At 47.8% G+C, this 13,543-nt stretch overlaps 1 protein-coding gene and 1 pseudogene across 1 annotated transcript in view; both read left to right on the forward strand.

The window, feature by feature from the left end:
* The window catches only part of LOC146196608 (high affinity cationic amino acid transporter 1-like), a 375,314-nt gene that overhangs the window by 304,636 nt on the left and 57,135 nt on the right, over positions 1–13,543 (forward strand). The gene's annotated exons all lie outside the window — the stretch shown is intronic.
* Positions 6,133–7,460, forward strand: LOC146196614 (protein D2 pseudogene; annotated as a pseudogene).

Below are 13,543 nucleotides of genomic sequence, written 5' to 3' on the forward strand. Positions count from 1 at the left end.
TGCCGAGTGTAGGCAGTACACCGCATTACTCGGGCAATTCAGCACTAAGAGGGCACATGTCGATGCAGCCCTAACCACAACCCGCCTTACTAATTCATTTGCGGTGTTGCACGAAGGATTAAGTAGGATTAAGTTCGGTGGCGATTCCGACGAGTAATTTTTTCTAGAAGTGCTATGTGACAATTCCATAACTTTGCATTAGGACAGTCTTTTGAAAAAATTATAGCCATTATTGCGAAACGAAGCTTAACGCGGCAAGCGTTCTTGCTGGCGCCGCTCGATAATGCTGCTCACTTTGGTGATAATCACTGGAATAGTAAAGTTGAAATTACCGAAGACACTTTGGAAATTCTAAAGTGCGCTTGGCGAAAGCATTGTGGTCAACCCATTGCATATACCATGTTGTACATGCGCCCCAGTGGAATGGGCACAGTGTTCGCCGATATCCCTTTGAATTACCCAAAGGTTCTTGTAGTAAATGAGGGACACTCTATACATTCTAAGTGTCTTTATTCACGGTCACGTTCATTCATTTATTGCATTAACCTGTTACTTCTCTGTGTGGGCCGCTTCGGAGCCATACGTCTCACTCACTCGACAGCAACCAGCACGTAAGAGCGGTGGGGCAGCTGCCACCGCCGGCGCGCGCGCGCGCGTTCGTTCATCATCATCATCAATACGTTTGTATTTCCGTCAAAATGAGACTCCTTTTTAGACCCACCGGCAGACAGGCAAGGGAGCCCTACTCAGGAGCCTCGCAAACTAAGGTCTGGTGAAGACATATATATTGTTGCTTCACGGCCTCAGCCGCCAGGCGGATGGCTTGTTGCTGTTGAGCGCGGTTCTCGCTCCGCAGCAAGGTCTCCCAGGCTTCTCTATCTATATTTTGCTCGGCGCCCGGGCTACCAGCACATTCCCAAATTATGTGGTCTAGAGTGCCCCATTTCCCTCATGTTATGCATTACTGGTCTTCCTCCTCTTTAGAAATTGTCACGTATACCACTACAGTGTGACGTCACGGTTTCTATGCACAGCGGCGCCCCCCACCGGCGCACGAGTTGTAAAGGAGGGGAGGAGGTTGCGGCGCTGCATGGAGGGGAGGCCACAGCTGGTACGATTCCAGGATACGACCGGGAGCATGAGCGATTAAAGGCTTTCGCCTTAAGGGCAACTCTGGTGTTTTTTTCAGCATTTTGAGTTTTTGTTGCATTAAATTCCTCGATGTGTCCTGACTCCAACACCAAAAACCGCTCTTCAAAATTCAATGTAGAAATAATTAAAAAAAAAGAGTAAATCGAAACCGAAACTGTTTTAATGGCGAAACCGAAACTGTTTTAATGGCAAGAAATGACGTTCCAGTTGACAAAACGGTGACATCAGGAGGTCTCTGCTCCCGTCCCTTTGGCCTGCGTGCCGGGGGCGGGAATTGGGGGCCTCTTTATCTGGTGGAAAAATAAAGTTGTTATCATCATCATCAGAAAAACACTCGCACGCACGTTGGATGCTGGAAATAAACTATGGAAATCATCACGCAGTACATAAAATGCTTTAGATAACCTAATGCTTGCCTCAAAATTTCATGATCACATGGGGACTAGGCAATCACGCTGATTGTTGTTGTTGTTGTTAAGAACTTTATTTTTCCACCGGTGTATAATGCTTGTGACGTCACAAATGCAGTGTTGCCGGCAGAAATTGCCTCAGCTGACGCAACGAAATCTGCATATTTTAAAATCGTGTTGCGCGCGAAATTGTTATTGCACGATGCCCGAATTCGGTAGAATGCTTCAGGGCGGAGAGGAAGACCTACAGAATATTCGAATGTAGAAAAATCTCCGGAGTTTTCTTTTAATAATGGTGCAGTTAACATACTCGACTACTGTGCCGGACGGAGTACCCGGGTTCGATCCCGACCGCCTGCGGCTGGGTTTCGATGGAGGCGAAATGGAGAGGCGTTCGTCTACTGTGCGGCCTTAGTGCACGTATAAGATGCCCCAGTTGGTATCTTACTACTGCACCTCTTTCTCTCTCTCTGCTTTCACCCCCACCTTTCTCCCTACCCTTTCATTGATTACACTTATCCACGCAGATGGCTCAAGGAATGCCAGGTAGATTTCTGGCATGTAAGCCACGTGAACCCTACGCACGTTGAAGCCACAGCTGGTGAAAATTGCGCTGTACCCATACCTCTTTCTCTCTTTCCACTTTCAATCTACCCTTTCTTCTTTCCTCTGCGGTGCGATCAGGTGTCCACGGAACAAGTATGACAGATACTGCGTCCTTCCTTTCCCGTAAAGAAATTAGATTATTATTATTATTATTATTATTATTATTATTATTATTATTATTATTATTATTATTATTATTATTATTATTATTATTATTATTATTATTATTGTTATTATTATGATTATTATTATTATTATTATTATTATTATTATTATTATTATTATTATTATTATTATTATTATTATTATTATTATTATTATTATTATTATTATTATTATTATTATTATTATTATTATTATTATTATTATTTTCATGGACGCGAAAAACATTTTTGCGGCTGTAGAAAGCAGGAAAGGAAACTGTACAGGCCTGCTACGGGCTCTGTAGCTGAGCCACCTCCGCTACCTCGTACAGATAGAAAGGAAAATAGAGAAGAAAGAAAGAAAAACAAGAGGCTGAGAAAGACGCGCGTCCCAACAACCGTCGTCCACCACCGAAGCGGTGGCGGGTGCAATGACGGCCTACAACAGATAAAACTAAGATGGCAGGCTAAGCCCCTCCGCAAGCAGTAGCGACCTACCTGTCCCAGCCCCGTAAGACCAAGAGCAGCCACCGACGCGAAACGAAGAGGCATCTGAGTGGTGTGCGATGTCAGTGAATAACATCAATTGTTTCACAGGAAATGAAAGGCGCGGTATCCCACACGCTCTAATTGATTAATAGGAAGGGAAAGGCGCGGTAACTGTCTCAACTCCTATGTCTGTGTCCCTGTTATTTGCGCTAGTCTTTTTATTTATGATGACACACCAACTAGCCCAGCTTTCCGCTTTGACTCCTAAAGTGCGGCCCCTTTTCTCTTTCGGCTTTCACTCCCAACTTTCTTCCTTGCTGGTTCAAGAGTCCACGGCAAAAGCGACGCATATACGGCACCTTTCCTTTCATGTGAACCAATTTATTTATTTATATTTATTAGGGCGTACAATTGTCTTGCAGAATATTTAGGATTATAATTGTTCACATAAATATCATCATCGAGAGGGCATAACAAACACCGGAAGTGCATGTGTTGGCGATTTCCTCTGCCGCTGCCCAATACATTGTGGTCTCTGGCGATCGAATTACAACGCAACGGTGTCGTGTTTGCGACCTTGACATTGTTTTAACCGATATTTTTGTCTTCGAGAGCTTGTCAGGCCACGAGGTCGTCGCGGTCGCTACCAGCCTCGCTTAGAAGGTTAGTGATCATGCCTTAAACGTGACGTTGGACGAACTACTGCGTCAGTAGTAAGCATCGAGGTGCACCTCCGTTGGGTGAGCAATCTGTCGCATTCGCTGTTAGCAGGAAGGTTCGGCGAGCACACGTTGTTCGGCTCATTCTTGTGCTGCGCTTTAAAGCGTAGCGCATCTCGCTGTGTTCTTCGCCCCACACCCGACCACGCCAGAGACAGTCGTGTCGAGGTTGTAACAATGTCAATGCTGGGTAGCCTGCGACCGTAGAAGAGCAGCCGAGTCAAAGCCGTCTGTGACGTCATGGGGAATGGTCCGAGCGTCACGGAGCTTCGCAGAGCCGCCTCCGGGCTCCGAATAAGGCTAAACGCCGACATCAATATGAAAGCAACGTCAGCCGACGCGTTTCGCGCCGACTACTGGCCCGCGCATCCGACGTGTTATGGCGAGACGGAGGACCAGATAAGCGCCGTGCAGTGGAGCAAGTTTCTGAAAAGGACGTCACTTGTCGTCGAGGATCGTCAAGGTTCGCAGCCGCACAGCTCCGAGCTGCAGCAGCAAGACCGCTGCACTTTCCTCGTGCTCGTGGACGAGCGGACGCTGGACTGGAGGTTGACGTCATCTCCCAGGTTGCCGCAGTGGACAAGCTGTGTCCACACTCCGGTCCGTCATTTCCTTCGCGACAGCGGATTGTTCCACGTTTGAACCCAGCAGTGCAATGTTTACAGGGGGCGAAATGTGCCCGCTTATCGAGGAATGTGTCGAGAAAACGTGCGCTGCATAGCAGATTCCAACTAGTCTATCCTTTGCGAATTTTCTTTCTTTACAGCAGCAAATGCCATTACTTGGCAGCAACGAATGTAAACTCCGAATAGGAAACAATAAATTATATACCGCGAGATGATGTCGTTTATTGCGCGATGCTCATATTCCTATGCTCTTGGACCATGCCTTGTTATTTCCTGGAAGGTAGTAAAGACGCGTAACATTGCTGTAAGGCTCGAAGGGCATGATAAAGCTTATTTTTCGCAGCCTATTGTGCTTGTTACTGTTCGCCCAATAACCGTTCCTAGTATATCCGTCAGCCATATTTTGAATATCTCCGAGAATCACCCAGTCCTGTACACCCGCGTTGGTTCGTCATATTCGTACTCCTCATCAGAATCAACGGGTCCAAGCAGTTATGACATTCCCTAAGTGCCGACACATATGCCGGCCCAAGCGCACAATGAAACGTTTTTGACAACATCAAAACAATCTTCAAAGCGAGTTCTTGACGACGATTTCTGTACGGAGTGCGCCACGTGGACCGCTAGCAAAGGATTACCAGCCGACGCGGCGACCTGAACGCGTCAAGTGTCTGTTTTTGCAAACATGATTCGAGCGGAGCACACGACAGGGAGCGAAGTGCCGTCTTTGCCAAAAGTAACCAGGCTTCATGTTCCGCTTCTCAGTCGGGTAGTAGAAAATTCGTACCACTTCTGAAGCTGTAAATCTGTGCAAAATAAAAGTGATCTCCTCCTGTCATGACTTATTAACAAGTTGTGAACCTTTGCAATCAATGTTGGCTTTAGAATACAAGCAAGAAACAAAACATGCAGCCTGATCACTTTTGGAAAAGACACGAACACTGCGCCATGCAACCAGAGACGAATAGCGCTAGGGTGGTTGCTCACTTGCAAAGGTGCCTGGCTCGTACGGAGGAGCTGCTTTTGGATTACATGTCCACTAGACAAGGCATGTTCTGAGATATTCACCGCTTCACCGAAACAATGATTAGACTGCAGTATATAACTGAAAAACACATAATGACTGTACTCGAGCTAGACGATGTCGTGAGAGTTCATTCAGTTTTTCTGAAGCCATGAAGTTTTTTATGTAGTCGTGCCAAGCTTGTACTGTGTCACCTCCAGATCGCACATATCATTGTCGTTTGATGTTCAAATCGCCACTTTCTGTACACTGAACACGATTCAGGCGGTTCCTGTCTGACAAGTAGTGCATGCCCCCGCTAAAAGATGAGTGACAAGCCAAGCCAACCAACGTCCATTCAGTTGGCTGCTGCTTGCGAATTATATAGCCCTGACATCGACTTCATCATTCGGTGACCTATTGCGGGGGAAAATTCCGTAAGGGGCACAAAACAGGCAGCATAGAATTTCCTAGCCAGTAGGCTATGGCGGAGTAAGCTGCAAAACCCGCCCTTGAGACCGCATCGTCATCAGCATCTTGGGTCATCAGCAAATTCAAACCGACAACATATCTCGGTTCATCTACGAGGATCTTTTCATTCCATGGTTCCTTTCATTCTCTTTCCATTTATGTTTGTCACCTCCTTAGCTTGGCCCAATGAACTTTGATCCTGCAATAGGAAGCAGCGTGACCGCTTCGGCCTCTCCGTTAAAAAGGGTACAGCCAGTATCACCATCACCATCGGGATGAGAGAGCTGTGGCTGTGGAGACAACCAAACGACGCCTTGAGAACTGGATATGGCATACTAGATAAATAGTGTTGGTGGTGTTGCGCCAGGGCGGGACAGACTCCGTCAAAGTAGGGAATTGACTTGGCTAGGACCTGTCTGGTCCACCTGGTAAAAAAGGGAAGCCTCAGTACCAATCCAACCCAATCCAATCCAATCGCGTGTCATGGAACGGAACGTATTGGAATCGAGCACCATGCATCACTCGAGAATCGCTACGATTCGAGCTCTGGCCATAGTTGTTGCCGTGCTGAGGGCCCCTTTCGGCGCATGCGTGACGACCGACGAGCTACACCTGAGCCTGAAAAAGGCGGGCGTGGTGCCGGACGTAATAGCGACGGTTCCCAGCCGCGCGGCTGAAGTCGCCTACCCGGGAGGCGCCACTGCTCAGCTTGGCAACACGCTCACTCAGGGCCAGGCTGCCAAGATCCCCAACATCAACTTCGGGGGCGAGAAAGGACGCTGGTGAGTTCATTGTGACTCGGCAGGTGTGGAGACGCCGCTTCTATCACTACTATGCGTGTCCTGCCACAGTGGTCGCGTCGGCAGAAACGACGATTTTGGTTTCTGTCCCCAATTTGTGGATCTGCGTTAGTTTAATTTGTGAGCTTGCGCGACGTGGTAAAAAGCGCTATTAAATCATATAAGTTCAAAAAGAGCGGCAACAAACATAAACACGAAAGCGATTTCCTTATTTCGAATACATGTAGAGAAGCTGGCAGACCCCCCTTGTCGCTCTACAGGAACAGTGCCTATCTTTTGTCTCCCGCAACCACCGCCATACGCGTGTCATACGCGCCACGTATTCGTGAGAGACTAACACAAACGACAGGGCAGAGTACAGTACGACCCACTGTTAAAGGGAACGCGCAACCACGTGGCCTAAACATTTTGCAAAACGCTGGCACCCACAAGTGGCAAGAATGGACGGTACTATGTGCATGCTCGCGAAGAGCAGCAAGCCATGCTTACTGCGCATGTATTTTGTGTGATCATTTGTCACCGGTTATCTAGAAAATGCTTTGTAAAGCGCGGCAGCTATGCGGTATCACGTTCCCTTTAACAGTGGGCCGTAATGTACATCGCAGCTGGCCTCTAGCTCCTGAGAATTAATCATCAGTTTTCGGCGAGGTCACCCTGTCAAAACGTCCAGTTAAACTGCATTTAAGCTTTCGCCATAAACGCGCGGCCGGTCGTTGCCACAGGTACACGGTGATCTTTCTCGATCCGGATGCCCCGTCTCGGGGCGACCCGAAGATGCGGCACTGGCTTCACTGGCTCGTGGTGAATGTTCCGGCCGACAGCACCACGACGTTGACCGAGTACGCGGGGCCAACGCCTCCTCGGGGCACGGGCAAGCACCGCTACGTCTTTCTAGTGTACGAACAAAAGAAAGTCCTCAGCCGGCGCGCTCTGAAGGGCTTCGGCAAGGAGCGAGCCAAGTTCGATCTCGACGAGTTCGTCCAGGCGGCAAATCTCACGCAACTAGTGGCCGCGAATTTTTTTTACACCGAGAACAAATAAAAGGCACTCCCTGGAAACTACTCATCTCAGCACCTTAAATCCATTTAATTTCATTTAAGGTTACTTGAAGGGGTGAAGCTCGAGAATCGCTGCTCATTGCTAGCTTCTTTTCGAGATCCTTGGAACTTATTGGAGCTCCTTGGAAAGGCTATACAACACCGGCGATGGACAGAGGTGATGCCTTCCCTTATTTCATGCATAGGGCACTCTAGCAGCGATCAAAGTGTCATGCACAGGCGAGTTAAATTTCCATTAATTCGACTAGATTCACTGCTGTCGCACATTCCCTGCGACAGCTGGATTCAAATACTGGGCTTGGTTCATTTATGAAAACAAAATTACAATGAGCCGAAACAGTTGTATGTGGACGGCGAAAGGGAATTCATTTCGTAATGTAATTGACTGCGTCCGGCACTTCCCTAGCGACAAAATCGTATGAGTCACAATAACCTCATACAGATTTCTTATAAAAACTCATATTAAACTCATACAAATCTCATACAATCTCATATTTCTCATATGTTGATTGATATTTGTATGAGATTATATGAGAATTATAAAAGTTTAATATGTGAAATCTGTATGAGGTTATTGTGACTCATAGAGTTTTTTCGCTAGGGTTGGCTCTGATTCTTCGAGAACTGAGTCTCTGGCTCAAATCCCACTTATTAAAAACATATTCAAGATATTTCAGATAGGCATAATATTCCTATGATTACTACAGGCTAGGAGGAAACGTCAACAGCGTAAATTATTCTGTCCGTGTAAACAGAGGTGTTTCGTATCGTGTATGCTTTGTCGTGCATGATGTAAGCGCTTCCAAGACATTTCTGATCGCTGCTTTGGTCGTCCCTTTGTTGACATCCGCGCTCAAGCAGCTCATACTCATAGCTAAGAATAAATATTCGCACCACCCAAACCTATTGACCGCATAACTGTCGTAGAAGAACCGTCGATGACGTCGTAAACAGAGTTTTGGGACCCCTGCCTCACTTTCAGTCTCCCACTTCCGTCACTTCGTGTCCCGCCATGTCAGCACAAGTATCCCGTCGCAGTGAGGAGCCATACTCGGTCACTGCGCCGTGAAAAATACACACGCCAGCTGGCGGGCAAACCACACGCATTCGCATGCTCTCGCACACACTCGCAGTGAAAGAGTAGGAAGATAAAGCCCTCAGCGATATCATCATTCCCGTCTCGAGACTGCAGCACCCAGAACTCGTAGGTGGGTGTCCCCATCTGCGGCGCTGGTGTCGGAGCTGCACTGAGAGGAGAAGCCAGCGAAGCAGGAACGCTGGCCGACGGTGCAGCGCAAGGCGGCGATGGTGTCCAGCACCTCGGAGAGGAGGCCACAAGGAGGAGAGGGCGGCCCTGCTGGCCCGAAGAAAAGCGTCGCATTAAGGAGTCGCGACTGAGTCCACACTCGAGTGATCCTGAAAGGAGCCAGCAGCCGTGCAAGACTGATTGGAAAGCGGTCCATCGGGCGCACTCTTTTTCTCTCTCTCTCTTTCTATATGAGTGTCTTCGTTCGTACCTGCATTCGCTCCACTTTTTTATTTGCCGTCCAGTTTCGCTTTGCCTCGCTTGTTTATAGATTCTTTTCTTTTTATTCGGAGGGCGTGGGAGGGGAGCAGCGCGGTCCTGCTCTTAGGTGTTAGCGAAAACACGCGACTCCGCACTCGGTTAAGGTGAAGCGGAAGTTGATGACGTTAGAATTTGAGTTATTTAAGCTCAACCGCTGGCGTATGTCCTGTTCTTTTCATTGAAGAGCTCCGCTACTCTGAAGAGATTTCACTGAGGGACCACTGTCGTTTCCAATGCTCTCCAGAAAGATGGGCTTCCCTGCTTCGTTAAATTTGATCCGAACCTTGGTCTAAATTGAGACACGTATATAGCGATTGAAACGGGAGCTTCGAGAGAGTTTTTGAGTGCTCGAGTGCCTGATCAAAACTGTAGACACAAGATGGCTGGCAGGAGACAGCCCGAATCTATGACGCACTGAAGCTTTATTTAACTTTCTGGGCTGCGTTTTTTTCCCCCTTGCAAGTGCCCTATTATTCTGCTTCTTAACCCGCTCGTGTCATTGCGAGTGAGAGAAGTTGCGTAGGGAAGTAAACTGAGAGCAAGAATGAATGCACAAAGCTAAATTTAAAAAGGAAAAAAAACAGGTCAGTCTACCTGTCCTGATTAGCTCTGACCAGAGCAGCGTTGTGTTTGTCGGTCTTGCTCAAAATTGCATGGATGGTAGGATTGGTCGTCACGCGCTCCGTATACTCCTCGAAGCGAACGACAGGATTAAAACCACGAAGAAAACAAGACCAGACGCAAAATTATGTGGGTACCGGGGCACATGGGGGTGGCAGGAAACCAAGAGGCCGACAGGATAGCTCGAGCATACACTACTTTCCGAGCATCCGACGAGTCCGCGGAACTTATGCCAGCACTCAAGGCATACTCGGCCATACTAGAAGACTATAGAGGAAGAAGAATGCGATATCCCCCACCGCACAGTTCTCTCACTAGAGAGGAAGCTGTCATATGGAGACAATTACAGACGGGTTCCTACCCAAACTTACACATACTAAACAAAATGCACCCTACCATATACGCGGACAGATGTCCGTGGTGCGATGAAAAACCAACTCTATATCACATCACATGGGCCTGTCAAAACATAGATGTGGTCCCCAAAATTCGAAACCCGAGTGCGGAGCAATGGGAGACTCTGCTGTCCAGCGACCACTGCGAAGACCAGCAAGGTCTGGTACAGCGAGCCCAAAGGGTGGCAGTAGCCAGCCTGGACTGAGGGCAACCGACCATTGTGCAGAAGTGGACGAGGTCGACGGAGAAGACTCTTGTGGATTCAACAAGCAGACATCTCTGAAGACGTCTCAAAAACCGCCAAGTAATATAGGGCTGTCATAAAGTTTTTCCTTCCTTCCTTCTGGCACGCTTGTGAGTGTTGGCGCTGTTCTTTGCAACAGGTCAGTATGACCGGGCGTTCTAGTTTGTCCCGTTGCTATGTATTTTGCTTAAGGGAAGGGATGGATGGAATGAGGGAAATTAAAGAGAATATAAAGAAATGATGAGCGTCGTTTGCCCCATTGCGCTGCCTCTCAAGTATTGCAGTTTCGCATGGCCCTTATTCAGTATATCATAACGGTTCGCGCACTGTGGAGTCGCCTAATTGCCAAATATGGCGCTTGTGGGGTCATGACAAAATAAGTAAAGACATCATCTCTTCACGTTTAAAGGTTCAGCAGTTGATTCGTATCCGATTCGCTGTGGAATGCGAGTAACGTGGTACATTCACTGAATATTTTGACCCCGAGGGATCTACAGCCTTTGCAAAAATATACGGCCCAAGGTGTTTCCTTCGAAGCCTCGTAACAGGACTCGTATCGCAACTCTTGCGTTCGAACTCTCAAAGATGACAAAACTCGTCCTCATTTTGCTCTAGCTTAGATTCATATTCCATTATTGCTACCGGGAACGGCGTTACAGGGCTTAGAAGCGAAACAGTTGGGCTGTATAGTTGGGCTGTATAGAAAAAGAAAAGCTTCCGGGTGTGAAACCCGGCCGGGATAGCTTCTGGAGTCTCCTTTACCGTGCGCGTCGTACAACGAATGATACCAGTTTGCTTTCGGCGTATCCCTCTTAAGGGGTCTTAAGTACCTCAAGGATTTTTAATTTGGTCATCATGGTGCAGTGTTCACTGACTTGTGAGTTTGGTGGTTATTATGAATATCACGAGAGAACGAGAATACATACTAGATTTTAAAAAAAAAGAGTAAAAAATTACAAGGGTTCAACGCTGCTGAACCAAATATTGAGCGAAAGCATTAGCTGCAGGTGACCGAGCATTCTTTTTCTCTTTTTCTTCTTCCTCAGCCCACATATAAAGCGCCGCTTTAACCAACATATGAACGTGCCTTAGTGGCCTATAGGGGTAACGTGAATGTCAGGGTCCTAGCAGGCTGATTCTGACATAACCGTCCCATGTGAAACAAGAGACCCAAGTTGGCAGCTTCTGCCAGCTTGGGGTCGTCTACGGGGGTCGTCTAAAGGTCAAAGGTCAATCAATGGTGGTCACCGCCATTCCACGCTGAGGGCTCAAACTGCGATCAGTATAGCTTTCGCAATAATAATAATAAAAAAAAAAAGAGGCCTACTACGGGGTAACTCGCGATAGCTTCACAGCTTGGCGAATTGTTTTCCAGTAACGATCCAGCAGATGACCCTTTCTTTCTTTCTTTCTTCCTTTCTTTCTTTCTTTCTTTGTTTCTTTCTTTCTTTCTTTCTTTCTTTCTTTCTTTCTTTCTTTCTTTCTTTCTTTCTTTCTTTCTTTCTTTCTTTCTCTCTTTCTTTCTTTCTTTCTTTTTTTCTTCCTTTCTTTCTTTCTTTCTTTCTTTCTTTCTTTCTTTCTTTCTTTCTTTCTTTCTTGTTGATTATGATGCAACTACGGCGCGGACGAAGACAAATCCAAAGACGCAGTAGTGTCAGGCACAATGCCCCTACCGTGTCCCACTATGCTTCCGCAGCACTGTACGGGCGCAGCACTGAATGGCGTCGCGACCCATCATATTTATTCCTCGCACCACTGCGAGCGGAGGTTGTGCAACAAAGAGCGCTTTTCGTATCCACCTCGCCAATGGTGGAACGCTGGCGCGTCGATACACCGACTGGTTAGCGCAGCGGTTCGATCCGCAACGCGACAGACAACCGCATCCTTGGGTGAAAGCTGTGGTTGCTTGCCGCAAAGGCTTTGCCATGCGGAGCCGCGATTACGGCCACAGGCTGCTCGAATGAAAGGCCGCCTGATTGCCGCAGAGGCCGCATCTCATCGAATTGACAGAACGAAAAAAAGTATCTCATACGAGTCTAGGTAGCTTCTATACCAGTGCACCCAGTGGCGGTAGTATACTGTTTTCGGGCTAGGAGCCGCCGTTTGTCCTACAACATGGCCGCGAAGTTGGTCAATAATTTCGCCTCCATACGCGTCTCATACGCGTAACGTACTCATAAGAGACTAACACACAACGACAAGGCAGAGTATGTCGCGGCTGACTGCAAGCTCGCTTCACGACAATTCATCATCAGTTTTCGGTGAGGTCACCCTGTTGAAATGTCCAGTTGAATTGTATTTACGCTTAAAATGGGGCCCCTATATAAACCCGACAGTTGTATTTGATGCTCGCTGGTCTGGAACAGCCGAAAAGGCTGCCTCAGATGTATGCACTACTGCCTGAGTGCGAGCTCGACATTACATCCATAAAACAATTTACAAATATTGTGGGTGCACAACAACAAAACCACCATGTGCACAGGCATAGATGCCTTCCTGCATGGTAGTGCGGCACCTGTGAAACAAAATGGCGCAGTAGTAGTTGTTCCCTCTCCATGCTCGCGATCCACATAATATACAAGCAGATGCTCTGACGCATATAAACACATCAGACTATCCACCACCTTCCCGTCTTCCCCCAGATCCGTTCCTGTCCCACGTTTCCGATTCGCAAGTTCTGCGCCAGCGAACACGCGCTCTCATTCCTCCGTGTTCGCACCCTCTCCCCCGTAGTCTTACTCGGCAGGAGGAGGTGACAGTGCGCCGGATCCGGGCAGGGGCGGCTCTGACCCCATCTGTTCGACATCGATGGCGGGAAAAAGATCTACCAGTGACTGACAGGTGCCCTCACTGTGAGACTCCACCTGACGTCTGCGATATGTGCGTCACTTGTTGTGAACGTGTCCATCAACGACGCACATTAGGCAACGGATAATCATGAAGGTGGGCCTGCGGTGGAATCGCGATAGTGATTATGAGAAATGGACAATGGACAATCGCTATACTGCCAACCTTCTCGAATACACAGGCACAACTGGACTTCACTCCTTCTTTTAACTTTCTATCTCCTGCATCCCATTCCCCCTTTCTCAACTTATGCCTTGTGGCAAACTCTTCGAAAAAAAAAAAAACTCTTCGCCATTATTAAAGTGCAGGGAAGACGCACCGTCCTGCACCTCCGAGCTACATTAAACGACGCACTCCGGGACGTAGTGAGTGTCCGCCTCTAAATCCGAGT

The sequence above is a fragment of the Amblyomma maculatum genome, chromosome 3 (genome assembly GCF_055883805.1).
Source record: "Amblyomma maculatum isolate TAMU_Amacu chromosome 3, ASM5588380v1, whole genome shotgun sequence".
Lineage (NCBI taxonomy): Eukaryota > Metazoa > Arthropoda > Arachnida > Ixodida > Ixodidae > Amblyomma > Amblyomma maculatum.